General features: G+C 45.1%; 1 protein-coding gene across 5 annotated transcripts in view; it reads left to right on the top strand.

Moving 5' to 3' along the window:
- Nucleotides 1-25533, top strand: part of NCK2 (NCK adaptor protein 2) — a 147565-nt gene that overhangs the window by 76014 nt on the left and 46018 nt on the right. Inside the window, exon 3 of one of the 5 annotated variants that reach the window (XM_048222633.2) lies at nucleotides 21108-21205. The exons of the other annotated variants lie outside the window; for them this stretch is intronic. The gene's annotated coding sequence lies outside the window, so the exon portion shown is untranslated. The remainder of the gene's footprint in view (nucleotides 1-21107; nucleotides 21206-25533) is intronic. 5 annotated transcript variants of the gene reach the window in all.

The following is a 25533-nucleotide window of genomic DNA, read 5'->3' as shown; positions in this document are numbered from 1 at the left end:
TTTTTTTTTTTTAAGATTCCACATAAGAGTGATACCACGCAGTATTTGTCTTTCTCTGTCTGGCGTACTTTACTTAATGTAATGCCTCAAGGTCCATCTATGTTGTCAAGAATGGCAGGATCTCCTTTTTCTCACAGCTGAGTAACATTCTGTTGTATGTGTATACCACTTCTTTTTTTTTTTTTTAAGATTTTATTTATTTATTTGACAGAGATAGAGACAGCCAGCGAGAGAGGGAACACAAGCAGGGGGAGTGGGAGAGGAAGAAGCAGGCTCATAGCAGAAGAGCCTGATATGGGGCTCGATCCCATAACGCCGGGATCACGCCCTGAGCCGAAGGCAGACGCTCAACCGCTGTGCCACCCAGGCGCCCCTGTATATACCACTTCTTAATCCATTCATCCCTGCACGGACATTTAGGGTGTTCCCATATCTCGGCTATTGTGAATAATGCTACCGTCAACATGGGGGTGCAGATATCTGTTCGAGATCCCATTTTCATTTCTTTTGGGTATATTCCTAGAAGTGGAGTGGTCAGATCATCTGTTTTTAATTTTTTGAGAACCCTCTGTACTGTTTTTGATTGTACCTTCACAACTTACCTTTCCATCAAGAGTGAGAAAGTGCTCCCTTTTTTCCACATACTTGCCAATACTTGTTACCACTTGTGTTTTTGCTAATAGCCATTCTAACAGGTGTGAGGTGGTACCTCGTGTGGTTTTGATTTGCACGTCCCCAGTGATTAGTGACGTTGAGCGTCTTTTCATGTGCTACCTGTTGGGCATTTGGATGTCTTCTTTGGAAAAGTGTCTGTTCAGATCCTCTGCCCATTTTTTGTTTGTGTTTTTGCTATTGAGTTGTATGAGTTCTTTGTATATTTTGGATATTAGCCCTTTATCAGATATATGGTTTGTAAATATTTTCCTCCATTGCATAGGTTTCTTTTCACTCTGTTGATGGTTTCCTTTGCTGTTCAGAAGCTTTTGAGTTTGATGTCATCCCACTTGTTTATTTTTGCTTTTGTTGCCTTTGCTTCTGGTGTCAAATCCAAAAACTTGTTGCCAAGACCAATGTCAAGGAGCTTACTGCCTGTATTTTCTTTTGGGAGTTTTATGGTTTCAGGTCTTACATTTAAGCCTTTAATCCATTTTGAGTTAATTATATCTATGGTGTAAGCTAATGGTCCAGTTTCATTCTTTTGCATGTCCGGTTTTCCCAACACCGTTTCTTAAAGAGACTATTCTTTCCCCGTTGTGTATTCTTAGCTCCTTTGTTGGAAATTAATTGACCATATATGTATGGGTTTATTTCTGGGCTCTTTGTTCTCTTCCATTGATCTCTGTGTCCCTTTTTATGCCAACACTGTACTGTTTTGTTTATCATAGCTTTGTAATATATCTTGAAATCAAAAGTGCGATGCCTCTAGCTTTGGTTTGTTTTGTTTTTTTTCCTCAAACTTACTTTGGCTATTTGGGATCTTTTATGGTACCATACAGATTTTTTTAAAGATTTTATTTATTTGACAGAGAGCGTGTGAGCTCACAAGTGGCGGGAAGGGGCAGAGGGAGAGGGAGAAGCAGACTCCCCACTGAGCAGGGAGCTCGACTCAGGGCTCAATCCCAAGACCCTGGGATGACCTGATCCAAAGGCAGACACTTAACCGATTGAGCCATCCAGGCACCCCAGTTCCATACAAATTTTAAGATCATTCCATTTCTAATAAAAATGCCATTGGAATTTTGATAGGGATTGCATTGACTCTGAATGGCTTTGGGTTGTATGGACATTTTATTTTATTTTATTATTTTTTATTTTTTTTTAAAGATTTTATTTATTTATTTGACAGAGACAGAGACAGCCAGTGAGAGAGGGAACACAAGCAGGGGGAGTGGGAGAGGAAGAAGCAGGCTCATAGCAGAGGAGCCTGATGCGGGGCTCGATCCCATAACGCCGGGATCACGCCCTGAGCCGAAGGCAGACGCCCAACCGCTGTGCCACCCAGGCGCCCCCATGTATGGACATTTTAACAATATTAATTCTTACAGCCCATGAGAATGGAGTATCTTTCCATTTATTTGTGTTTTCTTCAATTTCTTTCATCAGTGTCTTAGCAGTTTTCAGTGTACAGATGTTTTGCCTCCTTGGTTAAATTTATTGCTAGGTATTTTATTCTTTTTGATGGGTTGTAAATGAAGTTGTTTTTAATTTCTCTTCCTGATAGTTCATTGTTAATGTACAGAAACACAACTGATATTTGTATATTGATATGTATCTTGCAACTTCACTGAATTTGTTCATTCTGACAGTTTTTCGTAGGAGTCTTTATGGTTTTCTATATATAATATCATGTCATCTGCAAATAGTGACAGTTTTACTTCTTCCTCTCTGATTCGGGTGCCTTTTGTTTCTTTTTCTTATCTAATTGCTCTGGCTAGGACTTCTAGTACTATGTTGAATAAAAGTGGCAAGAGTGGGTATTCTTGTCTTGTTCCTGATCTTTGAGGAAAAGCTATCAACTTTTCACTGTTAGGTATGATATAAGCTGTGGGCTTTATTATGTTGAGGTACATTTCCTCTATACCCAGTCTGTTGAGAGTTTTTATTAGTGGATATTGAATGTTTTCAAATGCTTTTTCTGCATCTGTTGAGATTATCATATTATTTTTATTCTTCGTTTTCTTAATATAGTACATCACAGTGATTTGCACATGTTGAATTATTCTTGCATCCCTGGAAGAAATTCCACTTGGTCATGGTGTATGCTCTTTTAATATGCTGCTGAATTTGCTAGTATTTTGTAGAGGATTTTTCTATACTTGTCAGTGATATTGGGCTGTAATTTTCTTTTCTTATAATGTCCTTGTCTGGTTTTGATTTTAGGGTGATGCTGGTCTCGTAAAACGAGTTTAGAAGTGCTCTCCCCTCTTCTATTTTTCAGAAGAGTTTGAGAAGGATTGGTATTCTTCTTTAAGTGTTTTATAGAACTCACTAATGAAGCCATCTGGTCCTGGACTTTTGTTTGTTGGGAGGTTTTTGATTATCAGTTCAGTGTTCTTACTAATAATCTGTTTAGATTTTCCTATTTCTTTATAATTCAGTCTTGATAGGTTGTATATTTCTAGGAATTTGTCTCTTTCTTTTAGGTTATTTAATTTGTTGGTGTACAGTTCTTCTTGGTAAGTCTCTTATGATCCTTGTATTTCTGTGGTATCAGTTATAATGTCCCCTCTTCCATTTCTGATTTTATCTGAGTTCTCTTTTTTCCTAGGTGAGTCTAGAAAAGGTTTATGTATTTTATCTTTTCAAAATACCAGCTCTTAGTGCCATTGATCTTTTCTATTGTCTTTTTAGTCTCTGTTTTGTTTATTTCTACCCTGGTCTTTGTTATTTCCTTCCTTGTACTAACTTTGGGTTTCATTTGTTCTTCTTTTTATAGTTCCTTGAAGTGTAAAGTTATGTTATTTGGGAATCTTTGTTTTTTTTTCTTAATGTAGGTTTTTATAACTATGAACTTACCTTTTAGAACTGCTTTTGCTGCATCCCATAACTTTTGGTATATGGTATTTCCATTTTCATTTATCTCAAGATATTTTTTGATTTATCTTTTGATTTCTTCTTTCTCCCATTGATTGTTCAGTAGCATATTGTTTGGTCTTCACATCCTTTTGGATTTTTTAGTTTTGGTCTTGCAATTGATTTCTAGTTCCGTATCATTATAAGTCATAAAAGATGCTTGATATGATTTCAGTCCTCTTAAATTTATTAAGACTTGTTCGTGGCCTAACAGATGATTTGTTCTTGAGAATGTTCTGTATGCATTTGAGAAAAATATTTTGTTGATGTGAGGTGGAATCTTTTGTAAATATTAAGTCCATCTGTTCTAGCATGTATTTTACATACAAATTTCCTTATTGATTTTCTGTCTGGATGATCTAGTCACTGATGTAAGTGGGCTATTAAAGCCCCCCACTATTACTATATTGCTCTGTATTTCTTCCTTTGCATCTGTTAATATTTGCTTTATCTATTTAGGTGCTCCTATGTTGGGTACATAAATATTTACAAATGTCATATCTTATTGGATTGACCTCTTTATCATTATATAATCATATTTTCTGTCTCTTAATTACATTTTGTCTGCTGAAATTCTATTTTGTCTGGTAATAAGTTTAGCTACCCCTGTTTTTTTGTTTTTTGTTTTTTTGTGGGGTTTTTTTTTTGGTTTCCATTTGCATAGAATATCTTTTCATCCCTTTACTTTCAATCTGTGTATGTCCTTACATCTGAAAAATGTCCCTCATAGGAAGCACATAGTTGTGTCTTAGGTTTCTTATCCATTCAGCCACTCTATTAGCCCATCTTTCTATTGGAGAATTTTAGTCCATTTACATTTAATGTAATTATTGATAGTTATGCACTTACTATTGTCATTTTGTTGTTTTCTTGCTTTTTGTAATTCTTTTGCTTCTTGCTTCTCTTTGTCAATTTCTTTGTGATTTGATGATCCTCGAGTGGTATGCTTAGATTGCTTTCTCTTTTTTGTGTATCTATTAAAGGTTTGTGCTTTGTGGTTACCATGAGGCTTATATAAAACATCTCCTAACAGCTTACTCTAAGCATCTGATAACAAATCTGTGTGCATCATTTTCCAGCCTACTACAGAAGCAGCAATGATTTGTTTAAGCATGCACTGGGCAAGAGAAAATGAAAAGCCAACCATATATGTCACTCTTACATTCATAAAAATCCTATCCAGTAATAATTCTTTTAGTAAAGGAAAATTTTTATTTTTTGTCTTTATAGCAGCCTCAATTTGTAGAGTAACACTTTTTCCTGAGTTTATATACCTAGGAATAATTTTTCTCCTCACTTTTACCATATTGCCCAGATGTTTTTTTTGTTTGTTTGTTTGTTTTTTTGTATTTTAGAGACAACGAGACTGCTGGTAACTCACTTGACCCCCACAGGGATCAAGACCTTTTACATACAAGACCCATCTCTCAGTCATTAAGTTTTTAGGTCTATGGCTGATATTGGGTGGGAAGGTATCTAGAAGTAACTTATTGATTTATGCCAAAGTAGAAGGGACCATCCTGGCCCCCTTACTGCCACTCTCCCCTTCACTGGGAGTCCTGAGGAATCTGGGGTAGGGACTCGGCAGCTGGACTAATTGGGTCTTCCTTAAGGGAGACTGGGTGTCTGGGGATAGCCCTAGCCTCTGATGTTCCAGTTTTTATAGCAGCTAGGTCTGTGATAATCAATTAAATAAATTGATTAAATAAATACCTAGTAAGTATTGACAACTGCTAAAAATATTGCAGTGTTGATTCTACCACAGTTGACCAGGTGGTGTAGTCAGTGAAGACACTTGCCTGGTACCTGGCACAGGGCTTGCCTCCTCTACTGTTAGCTCTAATCTGGAACACGGATGTCATTGCCTCCATTTTATAGGCAGGGACACTAACCCTCAGGAGAGGTTAAGAGGATTGCCTGTGTCATAGGGTTGAACTTGCACACTAGTCAAGTCATGGTTTAGAAGCCCGTGTTCTTTCTCTTCCCTGTGACCCTGACATAACCTGGCAATGACATAGTAACCACTCGTGGTCTGCACACTTACCTTGCACCAGGCACCACTTGACGCTCTGAGAGATTAAATAGCTTGGCCAGAGCTCAGCGTGCGTAAGGACAGAGCAGGCGGTGCATCCCCATCTTCCTGACCCAAAGCCTTTCACTCTTATCAGACCATGAATTTTATTTATTTGCTTTATTTTTTCCCATAGAAAAGTCCCCGGCAACTAAGTATGGTTTGGAAGCAAGTCTCTTTTGGAAACTTAAGGAAGGGAGCAGGAAGAAAGGCTTTGGGAAGGACCGGAGGGGTGGGCGACAGGAACCTCAGTCCCATGGAGGGCCTTGCACCTCCTGAAGTCCCCGGGGGAGCTCAGCAGCTCAGGACCAAGCTGAGGCCAAGATGCAGGCCTTGGACGTCCCCTTGTGCTGTTCCCAGACAGCCTTCAGTGTCACCGTGTACTGGTGACTCCTAACTTACGAACGACCTTTGGAAGAAGTCATTTGTGGGAGCAAGAGGACCTCATATACCTGCCATGTGCTGGGTCCTCCCTGTGATCCCTTATACTTCCATGCACCTTTGAACAGAGTGAAGCTTCATAAAATTGCAATTTAATGTGTTTTTTTAAATGTAGTCAGTGATTTTCCAGTCATCATTTTCCAGTGGTTGAAGTGATGATCGAAGTTCAATCAAGCATTTTTCTTTTTGCCCTACCCACCGTGCCCTAGCAGTGTGGCTTCTTAGAAAGCTGGAAAAACCAGTTAAAAGCACAAAAAAGCAAGTCCTTGCTCCCCACATCCCTCCCCCCTTCTTTTCTCTCTGACAGATTGTAGAAGCTGAGTTCAGGGCATTTCTGTCATTTCTCCACTATTTTCTGAATTGTACCTTAACAGTTTACAAGGGAATTTTCATATAAACTTCGATAATTTCTCTTTAAAACCAGGTGACGTGGCTCTTCCCTCTCTCCCCACACCACCACCATTTTGTAAAAGAAGGAAATGAGCCACGAGGTCACGGGTTAGAATTACTTGTACACGCTCGATTGCACAGTGACCTAGCGGCACTGTTCCTTTAAGAGCCGCCGGACCGGGCATGTCGATGTGACAGAACAGTATACTAAGAAACAGATCACACGGATCTTTGAATGAGAGCATTGCTGCAGTCAGGGTTCCGAAATTAGGAAAGTGTTTTTTTTCTTGGCCTTCCCTCAGAAAAACAAAGAGTACATTCCCGCTATGTGCATGTGTCGCAGGGGAGGGCGATGGAGGCTTTTAGCAAATTACAGATCATCCATGACTCAGAATCTGTTTACATCCCAAGAAACCTATCGTAAATTGAAAATATTATACTTAATAATATTTAAATATTATGTAAATATAATATTTATATAATATAAAAAGGCATTTAATACACCTGTCAACGCATCGTTTAGCCTAGCCTATGTTAAACGTGCTTAGAACACTTACATTAGCCCACGGTTGGGCAGGATCATCTAACACAAAGCCTGTTTTCCAATAAAGTGTGGAATATCCCACGTGATTGATTGGATACTGTACTGAAAGTGAAAACCAGCATCGGTCTCAGCGTACCGGTTGTTGGTCCTCATGACTGCGTGGCTGGCAGGGGCTGTGGCCGCTGCCCAGAATCCTGAGAGAGGATTGGAGCGCAATCGCTAGCCGGGGAAAAGATCCAGATTCAAAATTCGAAGTACAGTTTCTACAGAATGCATGTCACTTTCATGCCATCATAAAGTCAAAAAAACCCTAAGTTGAACCATTGGAAGTTGGGGACCATCTGTAGACCGGGAACAGGTAAATCCGTTGGAGGTGGTGGACGTGTTTATTACTTCGTTCGTGGCGATGATACCAAGGTGTGTGCATAGGTTCAAAGTCATCAAATTGTACATATTAAATACATGTGACTTTTTTTTTATATTAAGTATCCCTCAATAAAGTTGAAAAATGAATTGCTGTGTCAGTATGAGAATTCCTTTTATGGACCTCCTGCCAGTGTGTGCTGATCTGAAGGGGTGCGCAGGAGCCCGCAGAGCTCTTTGCACAGGCAGCATGGCTGGTGGTCCTGGAACACTTCCGGGGCAGAGGGCAGGGGTGGTCCTTAACTTCCACCTTCTCATGTCACTGGTGTGCTTCAGTGTAGAGAGCAAAAATGCAGCCTGAGTTTTAGATTTCTGCCCGTCAGAATGGTGTTTCCTGTTGACTTTTATGAGAACATTGGAAAAGTTTTCTTTGGAAATAGGACTGGCTCCAAGAAGTTAAATAAAACTTTGTATGACTAAATCAGACCATAGAAGATCACAGTTTAAGGGGAAGGATTTTTGGTACTGTGTTAATGAGCAAGACAGTAACAGGAGCAAGTTTTGAATGGAAACTAGGATCACCCAGTGCTTATTGAGGGGAGGGCAACTGTGTCCACCTGCCAGGTCGGTGCCTGTGGGGACCCACCGTGCATCTCACTGTGAAATGACATGTGTCTTCTCACCCACTCAGAGCCGGACTTGACCAACAATAACATTGACAAGTTCATTGGTTAGGTTTGAGCTGGCCTGCTTTCTGGAAGAAGTAGGGGAGATCCTAATTTTGGAATCCATTGTGGGTTTCCTGCCCAGAGCCCTTGGCTCTCTGACCTTCCTGTGTGGAATGCTGTGCAGGCCACAGTGTGGGCCGGCCATAGTCAGGAGCAGCCCAGGGCCACCATGGACCCCAGGCCAGACCCAAGGCCAGTGGGGCAAGCAGAATGCTTCGTGCTCAGGTGGGATGTTTCCACAGAAGGCCGCGTTTGGCTTGGACCACCACTAACCCCTCCCCCTCCCTCGGTCCCCCCACCACTACACACTCATGGGGAAGGAGCGGGGAGCACAGCAGATCTGAGACCCCCTTCTCCAGACGTGTTTTATTTAGCAGTTTGGGGACTTGCAGCTTATGATCTTACCCAGAGGCTTTGTTGTAGATTCTGTAGTGCTTACAAAGACTACGAGAGACTTTCACGCCAAGATCAGAGGAGCTGAGGAGAGCCATTGATCCCAGGAGCCTGAGATAAGAAGTCTTTCCTGTCAGCAGCCTGGGTCTGGTGGCCGCCTCTTTGTGGGAAAAGCTGTGTACCGGCCATCTTCAAATGACTGCGTCTTATCCTCCCCAAACTCCAGAGTGAGCACAGTTTCGTTAAACGTTGGTTGTCTTTTCTTGGTGGTTAGATTCCAAGCCTCTTTGACTTGTGCTCGAACAGAGGCCTCTGGAGAAAGTGGTGTGTGTGCGGGCATGGGGTTGAGGGACTGACATCCGTTCAGTTGTGCTTTTCGCGGCTGTGTGTGACCATCTAGGCCTTGGTTTCTGGGCCAGTGACGTCGAGGGACCTGAGGAGTGCTCGGCTGTGATTTTGGAGTTCAGGGACGGTACGGTTTTGTACCACAGTCCTGGCCACCACATCCCACAGAATTCTACAGGAAGAAGCGTTCACGGTGTGAGCGACACCGGAGGCGCCCCTCCTGTCCCAGCTGGCAGCGAACATAGGGGCTCATCTCCCAGTGGCGTCTCACCTCCAGGAGAGGGGACCAGGGTTTCCCTGAGCTACAAGCTGCCCATGCTGCTGCCTGTTGTTGGCTGGGTGGACCAGACAGGTGCTTCGGGACCAGAGGAGACGGGTGTACCACGGCCTCTGCCTCACTGTTTTCTTTCCAGAAGCAAGCACACGGGCCTCAGGGAACTCTGAGTCAGTGCCTGCTGACTGCCCAAGGGACCCACCAACCTGGAGGGGCTGATGGGCCTGGACATCTCCTGCTGCAGGCTCCCCAGGGATTGCCGACACAGGGGAGAATTGCTGGTGCGAGCGTTCTCCTCAGCAGAACTCCGAAACCTGCTTCCTCTCCTGGAGGCTCTTTCAAAAAACACAGAGCCCGGGCCCAGGTCCCAGCTCTGGGGATTTGATTTTGGGAAGCGTGGACTTTTTTGCTTTATTTTAAAGCTTCTCAGGTCTTTCTGATCAGCCGGTTGGAAACTGCACATGTGGGCCCTGGATTTTATTTTAGCCCTGGGGAGAGAAAGGGCTAGTTTGCGATTGAGAGCACAGGTAAGGCAAGAAAAGAAGGGTAAGAGGATGTCACAGGACAGTGTTCCTGTTTCCTAGAGAAGCCTGACTTGCATTGGTGCCCGGCTCACACCCTCTGTGCTCTGGGCCACTTTGGAACATGCGTTTTTCCCAGAGAGCCCCCAGGCTCAGGCTTGGCTCTAGACCTTCCTGGAGGGAGCTGCGCCTGCGCGTCTCTGTTTTTGCATCCATCTTCCTGCAAGAGACCTTTGACTTTGAAGTCCTCCCTTTGAGAACGCTCACGTAGTCACGGTGTAGATGATCTGCGGAACTTAAAAACTCCGTGCCACCACTGATACAGTGTTTACCGGCAGTTCTGAGTTTTGATCCTTACAACGAGCTACCCCTCAAGGAAGACGGGTCTTCTACCCAGAAATCGAGCAGAATATAATAAAGAAACAGGAAGCAGCACAGGGCGCCTGGGTGCTAGAACATACTAGAAATAGGAGTGCTGTTAATGCTTTCTCTCCGTGCCTTATGTTCTCTACTTGGGAGATTTCAGCGTGAGGGATGATGGGTTTCTGCAAAATGGGGCTCAGGGTCAGTGGAGAAATCACACAGCAGAGTCCGTATTATTTTGTGTGAAAGGGACTTTTTACAGAGCTCTGACATTTGCGCAGTGGAGCCAATATCTGGGTTACATGTGGAACACAGGAGAGGTGTGAAATAACTTAGAGCTTTATAAAAGGCAGCATCGCCACAGTCGGTTCTGGTATCAGTGGTGTCGTACAATGTGTTCGGCTCTGGACCCACACCCTCTAGCCTCGGGATCCCGGGGTCTTAGGTCTAAGTGTCCTGGTGACCAGAATTGGAGCTCCTAGTGCCGCAAGGTCCGGACGGATCGGCTGATGAACCAGGTGGTTGCACTGTGTCCTTTGTGACTCTAGATCTGGCGTGAAGGTGTTCTGTGTCCCGGGGGGGGGCTGACCCCGTGAGACCCGTTCCGTCCTCTCAGGTGTGTGTTTGGTTGCAGTGTGGCTGATGTTTGTGGGGAAGCTTGTCGTTTTGACGGTCTCAGGCGTGGAAAACTCAGAGAGACTGCTGTAGAGAACACCTGATCACTTGGGGTTTTTCGCTGCAAAAATACAACTAAATAAACCAGAAATGTCTTATTCCCAAATGAGAGCCAGATTCCACTTGGATTACCTCGTGTAGGGTTCTGAACTCTCTCGTGTAGCCCTGGGACCCCTGGGTTTGGCCCATTCCTGACTTACGCCTACAGCAGGCCTCCACTCTAGCACAAAACACCGGCCACCTAAGTGTCGTGTCCCCTAAGGACATGTGTCTCTCCCATCGTATCCTGGAACACTTCAGAGATAGTTGGTATGTATGCATGTGTATATTTGTCTGCGTATATGTTGACAGTAAAAGGATGGAAAAATATATACCATGCAAACATTAATCATTATCAAAAGAGAAGCAGGAATGGCTCTAGTAATATCAAAGGACGCTTCGGAGGACGGAAAATCCCCAGGTGCACAGGGTCCTATCCAGGAGCGCATATTGCATTTAGTCGTCATGTGTCCTAAGGCTCTGACTGTTCCTCAGACTTTCCTGTTTTTAGTGACCTGGACAGTTTTGAGCACTTGTCAGGTGGCCCCCAGTTGGGATTTCGCTGATCTTCATTGTTAGGGTCATGGGTTTTTTGGAGACCATAGGAGTAAAGGGCCATTTTCATCACATAATATTCAGGGTATGTACTGTCCCTCTGTCCTACCCACGTGACCTTGGCGTTGAGCAGCTGGCTCCAGAGTGCCTCCTTATGCCCTTCTCATGCTGTCTTCCTTGCAAGGAGTTCTGAGTGCAGCCCACACTTAAGTGAGTGGAGTTAAGCTCCCCCTCCTTGGTGGGGGAGCAACATAGTTTATTTGGAATTCTTCTGGGGACATTTGTCTTTTCTCCCTCATTTATTTACTCAACTGCCCATTCTTTTGTTCTCTTGCTTTTTTATCTTTTTTTTTTAAGTAATCTCTGCACTGAATGTGGGGCTCGAACTCATGACCCTGAGATCAAGAGTCGCATGCTCTGCTAGTTGCTCCCACCAGCTGCTCCCATTCCCTTCTTAAAGCTCATTTCACTACATACATAGGTAAGCCTGAACAATATCGTCGAGTTGGCTAGTCTCAGGCCTCTCCGAAAATGGTACCTTGTAGGACGTCCTTTGATTTTTTCCGCTACTCTGCCTGGTTTCTGGGAGTCATCTGTGTGGTTTGGGGAGGCTTGCTTCCGTGTCCCTGCTGTGTGATACAGCACTGTGTGACCGCACACCGCCTTCTCCCCTTGCTCGGGGTCTTTGTTTCTCTTCTCTGTCACAGCAGTGCTGCTGTGAGCATTGCTGGGCAGGTGCCCTGACTCACACATGCCTGTTTCTTTCCCACCTGTGACTCGGAGTGAAGGTGCCACTGCGTACCGCGTGCCGTGTTGAGCTTCCAGGAAAAGTCCAACAGATCGTCTTCTGTCGTGGTCATTCCATTTTCGTCTCTCCAGCCGTCCTAACACCTGTATCATCAGCCTGTTCCGTTTTTATCCAGCTTGGGTCAATAGGCGTCTTCTTTACTGCGTTCTCCAATTAGGAACGTGGCAGAGTGTTTTGGGCGTGTAGTCACCATTTGTGCTGCCCTTCTGTGCAAGGACTGTGTCCTTGGCCCGCTTTTCAGTCGAGCTGTTGGTCTTTTTCTTCTGGAATTGAAGGGTTTTTAGTCTTCTAAATGCCAGCCCTTTGTCATTATGTGCGGCGCTTACAATGGTTTTTTCCAAGTATATTTCATGAGATTTTAATCTGTGGAAATCGAGAATTCCTACTTGAGAATCCAGACGTTCTTTTAATGAGAATTGAGTCTTTTATTGTGCCAGCAATGGATACCACTAGTTATAAACTTTAATGCTTTCACATAAAAGGGAATCTTATATTCTTCTAGTTCTGCTGAAAGGACCACATCTGTTTGGTGGTGTTTCAGTGTTCAACTGCCTGTTTCGAAATTGGGGGTCGAAAAGGACAAATACAAAGTTTTCCAGTGCTGGAATTTTATTAACAGTACTTAGAGTATCTTCACCAGGTGTGTCCTCTGGTCTTGGACTGTGCGTTCTCAGATGTGCTGTGGGCTTGCCTAAACTGGCATCTCCCATGATCTGTTGCTACGCTAAGCAGTTGCTAGAAAGAGTTGGAAGATTCACTCTTCATTATTGATCTGCATTTCATGAATATTTATGTCTATTCCATGTACTTTCATCCTTTTACTCAAAGTAGCTGAAGAGTATAACATATAAAATTTTAATTGGAATTCTTCTATGGCTTCCATCATGAGTAAAGAGCCCTTATTATGTAGAACAACAATGGCCGTCTCAAGGAGTGAGATCGTCTTAGATGAAGCATCTTAGATGTGACTTCAACTGCAAACCAGGACACAGGACAGCCTTTCAGTATTTGATACCCATGAGCGGATTCTTCTGGTGGAGGCCGCCAGCAGCTACTGATAAAGAGCATCCGTGGGCCGTTCATCCCCTCGCTCCCTCAGATGCTTGCTGGGGACACGCATCGGCTCAGGCCCGCCTAAGTGCTCTGTTTACAAGGGCACAAAGTCCTTGTCCTCAACAAATTATGTTCAGTGGGAGAAAATAGACAATCAATAACGACATGCATGAAGTACTCCTGGGAAGTGCCAGGGAAACCAGAAACCAGCGCGAGGGGATGGAGGGAGCGCGGCAGCTGTGTTAGGTAAGGTGGGGCAGGCGGGGCTCAGCAGAGTGGGACTGAATCAGGGAAGGGATGGGGCGAGGGAGGGGACGTTTGGACAGAGGTTTGAGCAAAGTGAGGGGACAGAGAGTCTGCAGATATCGGGGTAATGGCATTGCAGGCAAGAGCTCGCCTGGTCGTTCTGAGGAACAGCAAAGTGTGAGGGGCAGGAGGATACGAGCGTGGAGGAAAAGGGCCCAAGGTCAAGTAATGTGAGGCCTTTGTAAAGGCTCTGGATTCTGCGATGACGTGATGGGAAGCTGTAGTAGGGGTTGGACAAAGGAGTGACACAAATCACTGTCCGTTGTGCATGTCTCAAGTGGGGTTGCGGGGAGGGGTGGACCCAGAGAGACCAGTTAGGAGAAAGTCACACAGTCCAGGCAAGAGGGGCTGCTGGCTTAAGCGGGCAGTAGAGGGGGCGAGGAGTGGTTGGATTGGAGACATTTTTGGGAGGCGAGCCTGCGGGGTCTGCTGCGTGGGGTGGGTGGTGCGGGAGAAGAGGCTGTAGGATCGCTCTAAGATCTTTGGCTTGACGGGCAACTGGATGAATGGTTGTCATTTATGTCCTTTCCTCAGAAGGGAACGCTGTGGGAGACACAGGAGGGTTTTGTTGTTGTTGACTTGATCAGCTTTCTTTTGTTTCTCGTGGGGAGAATGAAGAGTTGTCTTCGGGCCTGTGCAGTTCGAGGACCACATTAGACATTGAGCTGGACGCGTTCGGTAGGTTCAGTAGGCAGTGGGGTGGAACAGTCTGGCACTGAGGGGCAGGAGCAGGGTGAAGACTTACTTTTGGAAGCGACCTGCATCGAGATGGCGCTCGGAGCCAGGAGGATGGATGGACTCATCCAGGCCGCAAGCAGACGGAGTAGGGACTCCCAGACAGCCTGGCTACTGCTGCATGTCTGTGTCAGGACCAGAGCAGAAGCCAGCAGGGGCACTGAGTGGGGACAGTCAGGGAGGAAGGAACAGGGCTGTGTGATGGCCCAGAAGCCAAGTGAGGGGCGTGTTCAAGAAAGGGCTGATGGACAGTGTCAGCTGTCAGCGTGCAGGTAAGATGATCTGGACAGGAGGAGAGTTTTCATGACGCAGCGGAGTGGGGACTGACGAGAGGCACAGGTCCTCCAGGGGCAGAGGGGTGGGATCCAGTGCACAGAGGAGGGCGGGCACCTGGGTGCCCAGATGCCCACCCCAGGAACAAAAGGACAAGTGGCGTGTTCACAGGCACAGGTAGGGGGTTCCTTCTGACTGCTTCCGTTTCTCTCAGTGTCATTCATCACCTGAGACTGCAGAAGGGGCGGGGGACATTCGTGGAGGGGGAAGGAAGATCTGAAACAGACCCCTTATAGATGGGAGGGAGGGAGTTCACTTAGGACCCGGAGCGAGCTGCCAGGCAGCACCCAGGGCTTGCTTGGGCCAGTGACCAGAAGTATAAAGTGGGACTGGTCAGCAGGTTGTGAGCACCTCTGTAGCACATTCGGCTGCCCTGGGGCAGGGGTGGGGTAGGTTCGACCCGTTTCCTAAGTGCCCCCTGGGGACTTTGGGTGGCCGTGTCAGAGCCCCAATTTATAGCAACTGGGGTCTTTTGAGGTGCTCTTGACATATGTTACCAAGGTTTGGCTCACCTAAGTCAAGGGTAAAAATAATTGCACTTGCAGTAGCATTAAGTATGTACAGCAGACTGTGGGTGGGATCAGGGAGGCCTGTTTAGTGAGGATGGGGAATGGGACCCAGCCGAGGCTATAAGAGAAATAGGCGGTGGGAGAAGGGGATGGGGCTAGTCAGCAGGGAGACACAGTGACAGGTACATTAGGAACCAGGGAGAGGCTTTTGTTAAGGGCATTGCTCAGCAGGAGGGAAGGCTAGTCAAAGCCAGACAGCAGCAGGCCCGCAGAATGGCTCCTTTACTTTCTTTAACAATGCTGTGACCCAGGAGCTGGGTTAGAGCCAGCACAGGGGAACGCGCGTGTGTAAGATGCACACGAGGTGGGATGTAGGTACCAGTGGTTACTATAAAGTCAGACATACTGATCCTGGGACCAGGGCAGGAGATGTACAGGAGTATCTCGTGATGCCAGAACGTAAGGATGTACTCAACGCACACACACACTCACAATGATGGTGGCGTATCAAAGGAACACAGGGGCCACTGAAAGAATTCCTGACAGCCAAAGTTAGAGCAATTTGAGCCACAAAATAAGAAATACTGGATTGTAGCCCAGAGTTTAAAATAAATATCTATAAGTGTCCACCGATACAATAAATGAATGAATTTTAAGCCAGGGGAAGGGAGACAAGTCTTCTGTGTGGAATAGCACCTAACTTCCTTAGATACCACCTCTTTGAGGAAGGTGGAGCAGAAGCCCACCCAAGGGTGTCCTCTGCTTAGAGGTGTCTCTTAGACAAGAGACAGAATGACGCAGAAGCAGGAAGACCTGGCAGACACACCCCAGCCATGTCAGTGTCACCAGACATGAGTCACCTGGACAGTATCTTTCCGTGATCCTATGTGATGGACACGGTGCTTTACCTCTGTGCTGTTCCTCCCAAAACCACTAACACCACTCCCATGAGAAGAAACACACCGGCCACATCCCAGCCAAGGGACGTTCTACAAAGATCTGACGAGTATCCCTCAAAACTGGACAGGTCATCAAGATGAGTCAATTACGAGAAACTGTCACAGCCAAGAGGAGCCTGAGGGGACATGAGGACCGAATGTAATGTGGTCTTCTGGGTGGGATTGTGGATTTTAAAAAAGGGTATTAGGTAAAAGCCAAGGACATCCAAATAAAATATGGACTCTGGTTAATAATGGCTTAATTGTCCCGATGTTCCATTCTAATGTAGTATGTTAATAGTAGGGGAAACTGAAATCGTTCTAAGAAATAAAATTTATTTCAAAAAATCAGGCACAGATGTTAGAAATTCTCATTTATTTCTGTTTTCTTAAATGATAGGAAAGACACCCTTTTTTTTAAGATTTTATTTTTTTTTACTAGAGAGAGAGAGAAGGAGCAGGGTGAGGGGCAGAGGGAGAGGAAGAAGCAGACTCCACTGAGCCGAGAGCCAGATGCAGATGCTTAACCGACTGAGCCACCCAGGTGCCCCAAGATATCCTTAAAAGAGTCACACATTTGGAATAAACATCAGCATTTACCTTTACAAAAGCATTTGTAGGCGTATCTGTAGAGTAGTCAGGTCCCCTCCCATGCACCAGGTCCTCTGCATGACGGGTGAGGCTCCCCATCCCCTGGGCTGGTACGGAGGGGCTTTCTGTAATGTTTCTTCCCCCATTAAATAGGAAAGTCGAAGACATAGAAGACTTAGGAATGTGGGCATAAGCCTTGCATATCTGCAGAATAAAATGATTTTGGCAGCTTAATTATATTTGAACATCGAGACCTTGATAGTATGGAATGGTTTAAAAATCACTCGTGTGTTTCAGAGTCAGGCGGAGGATTGTGAATGATAAGTGGTCAGGAAGAAGGTCAGGTATTGATTGGTGTAGCTGAATTCATTAGGAAACCGAGGAAGCTCATGATATTTACACGTTTACATGCTTATGAAATAGATACCGAAATTATAACAGTTACAATTACTTTTGTGGGGACAAAATAGCAAGGCCTAATAAACCCCTAAAAATGGTGATGAGTGGCTAAGTGTCTACTTTGGGAGCAGTGGATTTGCGTCGTCTGAAAATATTGCTTACTCCCTTGGCGTGGTAACGGAGGGTCAAATTTTGCCAAAGCCGTCAGTGTCCATTTTCATAGATGAGTATTTTTCTTTTTTTCATATCAGCTTTATTGATGTATAATTGGCAAATAAAGCTAAGATATTAAAGCGTGCATCATGGTGATTTACCGTGTATATCGTGAAAGGTTCTCCCCACCTGGATGTTAATTAAAACATCTATCCCGTCACATATGTATTTCTTGTCTTGGTGAGAACATTGAAGTTCTCTCAGCAAATCTGAGTTATCCAATATACTGTTATCAACTGTAGTCACTGTTTTATAGGAGATGTCAGACCTTATTCATCTTAGAGTTCAAAAGCTTTTATCCTTTTTTCCAGCCTCTCCCCATTTCTCCCACCTTCGCAGCCACAGGCTGCCGCTTCCTGCTCTGCCTACTCTTCCTCTACGAGTTTGCTTCTTTGGGGGGGTATTTTTCCATTTCTGTCCTTTATCTCATGACCCCGTTGCTGTGATGTCTTCCGGGTCAGCGTCAGGTGGTGCATGTTGGTTCCAGGTCCAGTGCAGGTGTTCGGAATTCCACGTGGTTTACAGTTAATACTGTGTGATGAAATTGGCTTATTACGTGGACAGTGAGTCTCCAGAATGACGACACTTGGGCCTTGACGTCCATAACCTCCTCTCAGCATGACGAACGTCTAAGCCGCTCATGTAGAAACTGAGAATGGGTCAGCAGAGGTTAGCAAGCTGGACACTCTCGGGCCTGAGCGGTCAATTATGTCTAAAGATAGTGTAAAAAATAACACTTCCCAAAGTCTACTGAAGCAACACAACTCCCAATTCTACTTCTTCTGGAAAATTTCCGAGGCATAATGAGTCTTATTGACTTGTTAGTCTAGTCTTTGGAATTCTGGTTGTGTCCAGGCATTTCACATAGTAAAATTAGCTGCTTGGTGATAAACTTCTGCAAACTCACATTTTAACGTATTTTTCTTAATATGGTTCAATTTGGGGGAGTGTCTGATCCTGGTAGTAAGGATAAATTAATAGTGTTCAATTAAAAAGAAAAAAAAAAAAGATGGGGAAGGGGGTACAGCAGAAAACCCAAGATAAGTTATAAAGTATAAAACTTTCCTTTTCTTGACAATTGCCATCCACTAACAAATTCTCTTCAGGACCCAGTAGAAAGAAGGTTCACTTAAGAAATTATGCGTACCTCACATCCACTAGGATGACCGCTACCAACAAAACAAAGAACAAACGCTGGTGAGGATGTGGAGAAATTGGGACCCTTGTGCACTGCTTGTGGGAATGGAAAATGGTTCCAGCTTTATGGAAAACAGGATGAGGGCTCCTCAAAAATTTTAAAATAGAATTACCATGTGATCCAGTCCACTTTGGGGTGTATACCCCAAAGAATTAAAAACTGAGTCTTGGATAAGTATTTGCTCATTCATGTTCACAGCAGTGTTACTCATAATAATCAAGAGGTGGAAGTAAGCCCGTGTGCCCGTGGATGGATGACTGGATAAACAAAATGTGGTCTATACGTACAATGGGATATTTTTCAGGCTTAAAAAGGAAGGAAATTCTGACACTTGCTATGACGTAGATGAACCTTGAGGACTTTATGCTGGGTGAAATAAGCCAGGTGCAAAAGGACAAACACTGCAGGAGTAGTCACATCCATAGAGACAGAAAGTTGAATGGTGGTTGCTGGGGGGAGGGGATGGGGAGGGGAGGGATGGGAAATTAGTGTGTAATGGGTACCTGGTTTCAGTTTTAGAAGACGGAAAATTCTGGAGATGGAGGTTGCACAACAGTGTAAACATACTTAATGCCACTGAACTGTACCGTTAAAATGGTGAATCTTGTGTATTTTACCACAGTTTTAAAAAAGAAATCATGTGGCAGAGTGTGTGCTTGAGCCTTCTGCTAATCCGTGCTGTAATCAGTCCTGCTCTGGGTCATGAGGATAAGCCCCGTGGGTAGGGGGAAATACTAGGGTGCGGCAGAGCCAGCAGCCCCAGGAGTAGAGGCCCTGGAGCAGGAGCCCTGGAGCCAGTAGTGGGAAGGGAGCTCGCTTGCAGAGCTCCAGGGGTGGGAAAGGGGCCAGGAGTACCAGGGAGGAATAGGCCGCAAAGGAGGAGCAGAAAAAGCCAGCGACCCCCCATCTTGGGGATTGTTTCACTGGCTGGTTCTCTGGAATAAACCTCAACAAATACTTTAAATTTATGTTTTGAGGGGCACCTGGGTGGCTCAGTAGGTTGGGTTGAATGTCTGCCTTTGGCTCAGGTCATGATCCCAGAGTCTCAGGAATGAGACCCAGGTCTGGCTCAGTGGGGGTCTGCTTCTCTCTCTGCCCCTCCCCCAACTCATACTCTCTCCCCCCCCAATAAATAAAATCTTTAAAAAAATTTTTTTTTAGAAATAACTTGGCTACAGCTACTTGTCTAACGTATTGTGATAAATACTGTGGACACATGAAAATTCTCTCTAGGCTCAATGCAAGCAGGTATCATTCATATTAGCCACAGCGGGAGCCGGGGTGTACCCAAGACCCACTGAGACCTCCTGGTAAAACTTCCAGAGTGGGATTGATGGTACTACGGCATCTCGATTTTATGATGCTACCCTAGAGCATTGGGTCTTATTGTTGTTTTAAGTTCTCTCACTCTTTTTAAATGACACTATCATAATCTAGGGCAACATATTTTTGAATCCCTGTCAAGGCTCCATGGAAGTCTAGCAAGCCTTGTCATTTGGAATCGCGTGATGTAGGGGGAGCAAGAATGTCTACCATGTATCCAGTACAGACCAGGTAGTGGGCATGTCCTGTGGATTGTTTCATTTTGTCCTCACAGAAGCCCCCCGACCCTGTCGACAAACACAGCAATGGAGATCAGAGAGGTCAGGCAACTTCCCCCAACATCACCTGCCTGGTTGGTGCAAAGACTGGATTTCAAACCCTGGCCTTCCCCAGCTGAGAGTAACAATCACAAAGGAAACCTTCACAGATTCAAAGATGTAGAAACTTTACAGGCCACAGGCTCTGACTATCATCCAATAAAACTAGCAACAAACATAAACAAAGACCTTGTCCAGAATAACCCTCCAGGCCCTTGGTGTGCTGGAAGCCTGAGCCCTGTGCCATTCAGAGCGGCTGCAGGGAGGTGGCCGTCTGCTCTGGGTGACAGTACTGCCGATGGGCCTGCTCCTGCACCGAGGGAGGGACTGAGCTCTTCAGCTTCGTGTTTGGGAATCGGGAAAATTCTCTCGCAGCTGATCTAGTCTGCCTTTACCCCTCCTCCGATGGGATATTAAAAAGCCAGCAAGGCCTTCCCGGATTGCACCCAGAAGACTGGGAGCTCCTTCTCTTTTTCCCTTAGGATTTTCACTTACCAGGTTATCAAAAAGAAATTGAAATTCTGTTCTTATTTATCAGTATCTACCTTGCCCTTGGGATTTCTTTCTTCAGCCATGCTGCAAAATTCTGCTACCAGGAAACACTCCCAGGCCGTGGAGGCTAATGGATAGAAAGCTTAGGTAAATCCCCGTCCAGGCCCTTGACAGCCTTATGGATTTGGACAGGTTATTTAATTATGCCCCGAGATGATCGTTCATTGAATACATCTGTAGATAACTCCTATCTCAGAAGGTCGCTGTAAGCCGCGGATAAACGAGCGCATGCGCAACAGTGTCGTGAGGGGACGAGGTGGATGGCGTTGCTCACGGACGACCGTGCGCCCCTCAAGCACTCAGTTGGCACCTCTCCCCCTCTGTAAAGGCGCGGTGAGCCTTGCGCTATCGTTTATTTTCTCTTTTACATGTAGTGTATTTATGTGCCTTGGGGCAGTGGTAAGACCTTGACTGTTGTCATGGCTTAATTAACTTACAGCGAGTTGGAACAGCCGCTGGATTCCATGTTGTGTCCTACTTAAAGTTGAAGTGTGTTAGCTGTAATTAGTGATCCTGCTTGTAAAAAGCCACCAACTGGCCTTTCTGTCCACCCACAGGATACCACAGGTTCCTGCCAACTCCCGTCAAATTAGTTGGCGTCTGGCAAGTCTTTGATCTCCAACACAACTTGAAACTTTAATAAGGACATTCTAAGGTATTTCAGTTGCTTCTGGGACCGTTTCTTTGAGTAGATCTCCTTAATGCACATGTACTATTTTTAAATATTTGCCGATAGACACCAAGGGACAAAGACATGGTAATACAGGAGGGAAAACATAGACGGTATTCCCTTTTTGGACCAACCTTAGCATAATTACTCACTGTGTGGGTTTGCTATTGGCTGCTGTAGCCACTCACCACGACCTCAGTGGCTTAACACAGCCCAAGTTTATCCTCTTCACGTTTCTGGAGGTCAGAAATCCGGTAGCGGGGCTCGCTGTAAAATCAGGGTTTCGGCAGGACTGTGTTCCTTCTGGAGGCTCTGGGGGAGAATCTGCTCTTTGCTTTTTCCAGCTTCTAGAGCTGCCCTCTTCCTTGGCTCACAGATCCTTCCTCTGTCTTCAAATAAAGCAGTGCAGCGTCTCCAAATTTCTGACTCTTCGGCCTCCCTCTCCTGCTGGTAAGGGCCTTTGTGATTGCATTGGGCCCACCTGGATCATCGGGATACTCTCCCCTTCTCAGAAGGAGCTGATGAGCACCTTCATTACCCTCCGCGGTGTAATCTAACACGTCCGCAGGTTTGTAGATATCAGGTTTGGGATAACCTTTGGGGGCCTATCCTTCTTTCTTACCTCATCTGCTCAAAGCCTATATACGTCAGTGAATTTCCATAATAATAGGTTGACTGCATTGAAGGCATGAAATATTACAAAGGAAAAAAAGTCCATTAGACCCATAGTGAAGTAAGTTGTATTATTTGAGTACTGCAGACTATATTTTGAAAATCAAGGTAGGGAAGGCAATAATTTTTTTCATGTAGTCTTAACTTCTTTTCCTACATGGTTACTCTCTACACCAGTTATTTGCCCATAGACACATATATTTTGATAGGTCTGTTTCCATGTGCGCACATCGGTATTTTTCTGAAATTCCAAGTTAATATTCTAGGGGTAAAAAGTTACACCTTTTTGGTCTGTCTACTTATCTCCCTATGTGTTTTGACTTAAGTTCGAGAAATCCGAGTTCGTCCATGTAAGGTTTATACTGCGAAGTGGGATTGGCAGTTTTTAAAAACTCTGTGACTTTTGCAGTGGGCTAAATTGGTTTGTTGGTAGAAGGGTAAATGAGGCAGATTGTGTGTGTGTGTAAATATATGTGTGTATATTTACATTTCTTTTAAGATTTATTTTTATTTAGAGAGTGCAGGTGGGGGTAGAGGGAGAGTCTCGAGCAGACTCTGCTGAGGGCGGAGCCCAACGCAGTCCGTCTCCCAACCTGAGATCATGACCTGAGCCGAAACCAAGAGCCGGGCCCTCAACCGACTGAGCCAGCCAGATGTCCCATGAGGCAGGTGTATGTTAACCTTGAATCATCAGTCCGCCTTATCCCTGAGCTTCCCATCACCCCAGGCGGCTCAAACAGCCACTGTCACACAGTGGGACCTTCCAGACATGAAGAGACAAGCAGGCAGTCTCAGGTGGCGCTGGTCAGGAAGTAGAGGAGTAAGTTGTCCACTGAATGACCTCTGGATGGGAGAGGCCGGACGGTGATACCGCCTTCGATGGGGAGGTCAGGGCACGTGTCTCTGGGGAGGTGCTCCTCGTGCCTCGGGCTCGAATCACAAGAGAACGGCGCCCGGTCTGTCTTGCTCGGCAAGGAAGCCCAGTGCTTCGGAGGAATGTCTGCTGCATAGGAGTGCGCCCTGAATCCCGACTCCCGAAGGAAGGTGTCACGAGGGCACAGCGCCAGCTCACCCTGGTCAGGTTCGCTGCAGTGTACAGATGGGTTTAATTATGACTGTAATTCTCGTTCTTTTTTTTTTTTTTTTTTTTTGAAGCGTACTTGACGTCAATGTTATGTTAGTTTCCTGGGTCCAACATAGTGATTCCAACATTATTCAGTGCTCAGCACAATAAACGTCGCCACCATCTCTCACCATAAAACGGTATTAGAATATGATCGACTGTATTCCTATGCTGTACTTATCCGTGGCTTGTTTATTTTATAACCAAAAGTTTGTACTGCTTAATCCACTCGATCTATTTTGTCCCTCCCCCACTGACCTCTCCCCTCTGAAAACCACCAGTTGTATTCAAGAGTCTGTTGTTTTGTTTTACAGGTTTTGTAGATGCCACGTGTGTGTGAAGTCACATGGTGGTTGTCTTTCCCTGCCTTATTTCCCTTAGCATAAAACCCTCTAGGCCCAGCCATGTTGTTGCCGATGGCAAGATCTCATCCTTCTTTATGGCAAGAAATAGTCTATTATATGTAAATATATCTTCTGTATCTTGTGGCTCCTATTCTCCAGTCTTTTCTGTGTCGGATGGTGTGCTTAGGGCTTTCTTCTCAAGCTCCCAAGTGAGGTGCTCTTATTATCCTACGTTGTACGAGAAGCAGCTGGGCTAATGTGGCAGAGCGGGGCCCCAGCCCATGTCTGTGTGACACCGGACCTCACCCTCTTAACCACTGCATTTTCATGCTTCTCCTGAGCATTAGGACTATCTGGTGAGGCCTGGCGAGTACTGTTACTCCCATTTTACAGAAAAAGCTGAAGTCCGCGGTGGACCTCCACGTGGTTCAGCTAAGCTTAGACTGCCAGCCCCCTTGTCTCCTGTCTTCTCTTTGTCATTAGGACCGAGTGGTTCAGCTTGGTGCTGGAGACCTCTCTGGAAACACCTGTGATCATTCTGGGGTGTTGGAGGAACCCGGCCTGTTATGAGTAGTATGTAACCCTGCCATAACCCAGCAAGATGCAGTTAACAGGATTGTTTTTAGAAAGAAAATAGGGTCCTAGAATAGGATCGATGTTATTTTAGGAATTAGTGAAAACTTTTGAGCCAAGAAAGTTTTTATAGCTATTCTAGACCCCCCCCCCAAATCTTCTCCCACCTAAATTTTGAAAAAGCAGCTTCGTTTGCTAGGTTTTTTGAGGGTTTCTTTTATCCAGTATGACATGAGGTTCTCGCTAAGCTCTCTTCTAAAGCGGCCACATGACATTTAAGATAGGATCTGGCTGTATCATATCAAATACGTGGCTCTTCTTTCTGTTGGTTAGACCTCCATGATAACTTAATTAGCTGTAGTTAACAAAGGCAAAAATGAGATTTTCTGGAACTGCCTAAGCTGGAGTGACAAATGTGCATTATTCTTGGGATCTGACCTTTGTGATTTTTAGACTAAATCAGAATATACTGTCTCTCACTTAACATTCAGTGTACTTTTTCAGACTTTCTTCTGTTAAAGCTTTTCACTATTAGAAAATTAAATCTGATTTTATTATGGAATGATCTTTTTTTTTTAAGATTTCATTTATTTATTTGACAGAGAGAGATACAGCGAGAGAGGGAACACAAGGGGCTTGATCCCAGAACGCTGGGACCACGCCCTGAGCCAAGGGCAGACTCTTAACGAGTGAGCCACCCAGGCGTCCGTGTTATGGAATAATCTTGATTCAGCTGCGTCTCTTTCTGGTCCGGTATATCCTGCACACTGTAGCAACTGATCCTTCACTGACAGTAACACGGCCCCTGTTGGGCCGCTGAGCAAAAGGGCTGGAATTTGAACTCTTGGCCAGCCTGCAGTTCCCTCCAGACGGGCCTCCAGGTGGCTTTTCCAACCTGTGTTGGCAAAGAGAAGGAAGTGAAACCTCTGCTGGCATATTGGGCGCTGTGTGGGGTGGGGGAAGGGTACTGAACTGAACACTGAAATGGCTTAATTAAGAAAAACCAAAACAAAAAACAGAGGCCATCCAGAGTAGCTCTCTTGCACTGTTGGTGGGAATGCAAGCTGGTGCAGCCACTGTGGAAACCAGTATGGTGGTTCCTCAAAAAGTTAAAAATAGAGCTACCCTATGATCCAGCAATCATACTACTGGGTATTGACCCAAAGAATACAGAAACACTAACTCAGAGAAGTACATGCACCCCTAGGTTTATAGCAGTATTATTTACAATAGCCAGCTTATGGAAGGAGCCCAAGTGCCCCATCGACTGAAGAATGGATAAGGAAGATGTGGTACATATATATAATGGAGTATTACTCAGTCATCAAAAAGTGAAACCTTGCCATTTGCAATGACATGGCTGGATCTAGAAAGTATACTGCTAAGTGAAATAAGGCAGTCAGAGAAAGACAAATACCAAATGATTTCACAAAAGAAACAAGCAAAGGGGGAAAGAGAGAGGCAAAGCAAGAAACAGACTCTTAACTATAGAGAACAAACTGATGGTTACCAGAGGGAAAGTGGGTGGGCGGATGGGTGAAATAGATGATGGGGATTAAGGAGTGCATTTGTCGTGAGCACTGGGTGTTGTATGGAAGTGT

This window comes from Ursus arctos, unplaced genomic scaffold (genome assembly GCF_023065955.2).
Source record: "Ursus arctos isolate Adak ecotype North America unplaced genomic scaffold, UrsArc2.0 scaffold_8, whole genome shotgun sequence".
Lineage (NCBI taxonomy): Eukaryota > Metazoa > Chordata > Mammalia > Carnivora > Ursidae > Ursus > Ursus arctos.
This window is presented reverse-complemented; position numbering and strand designations above follow the sequence as displayed.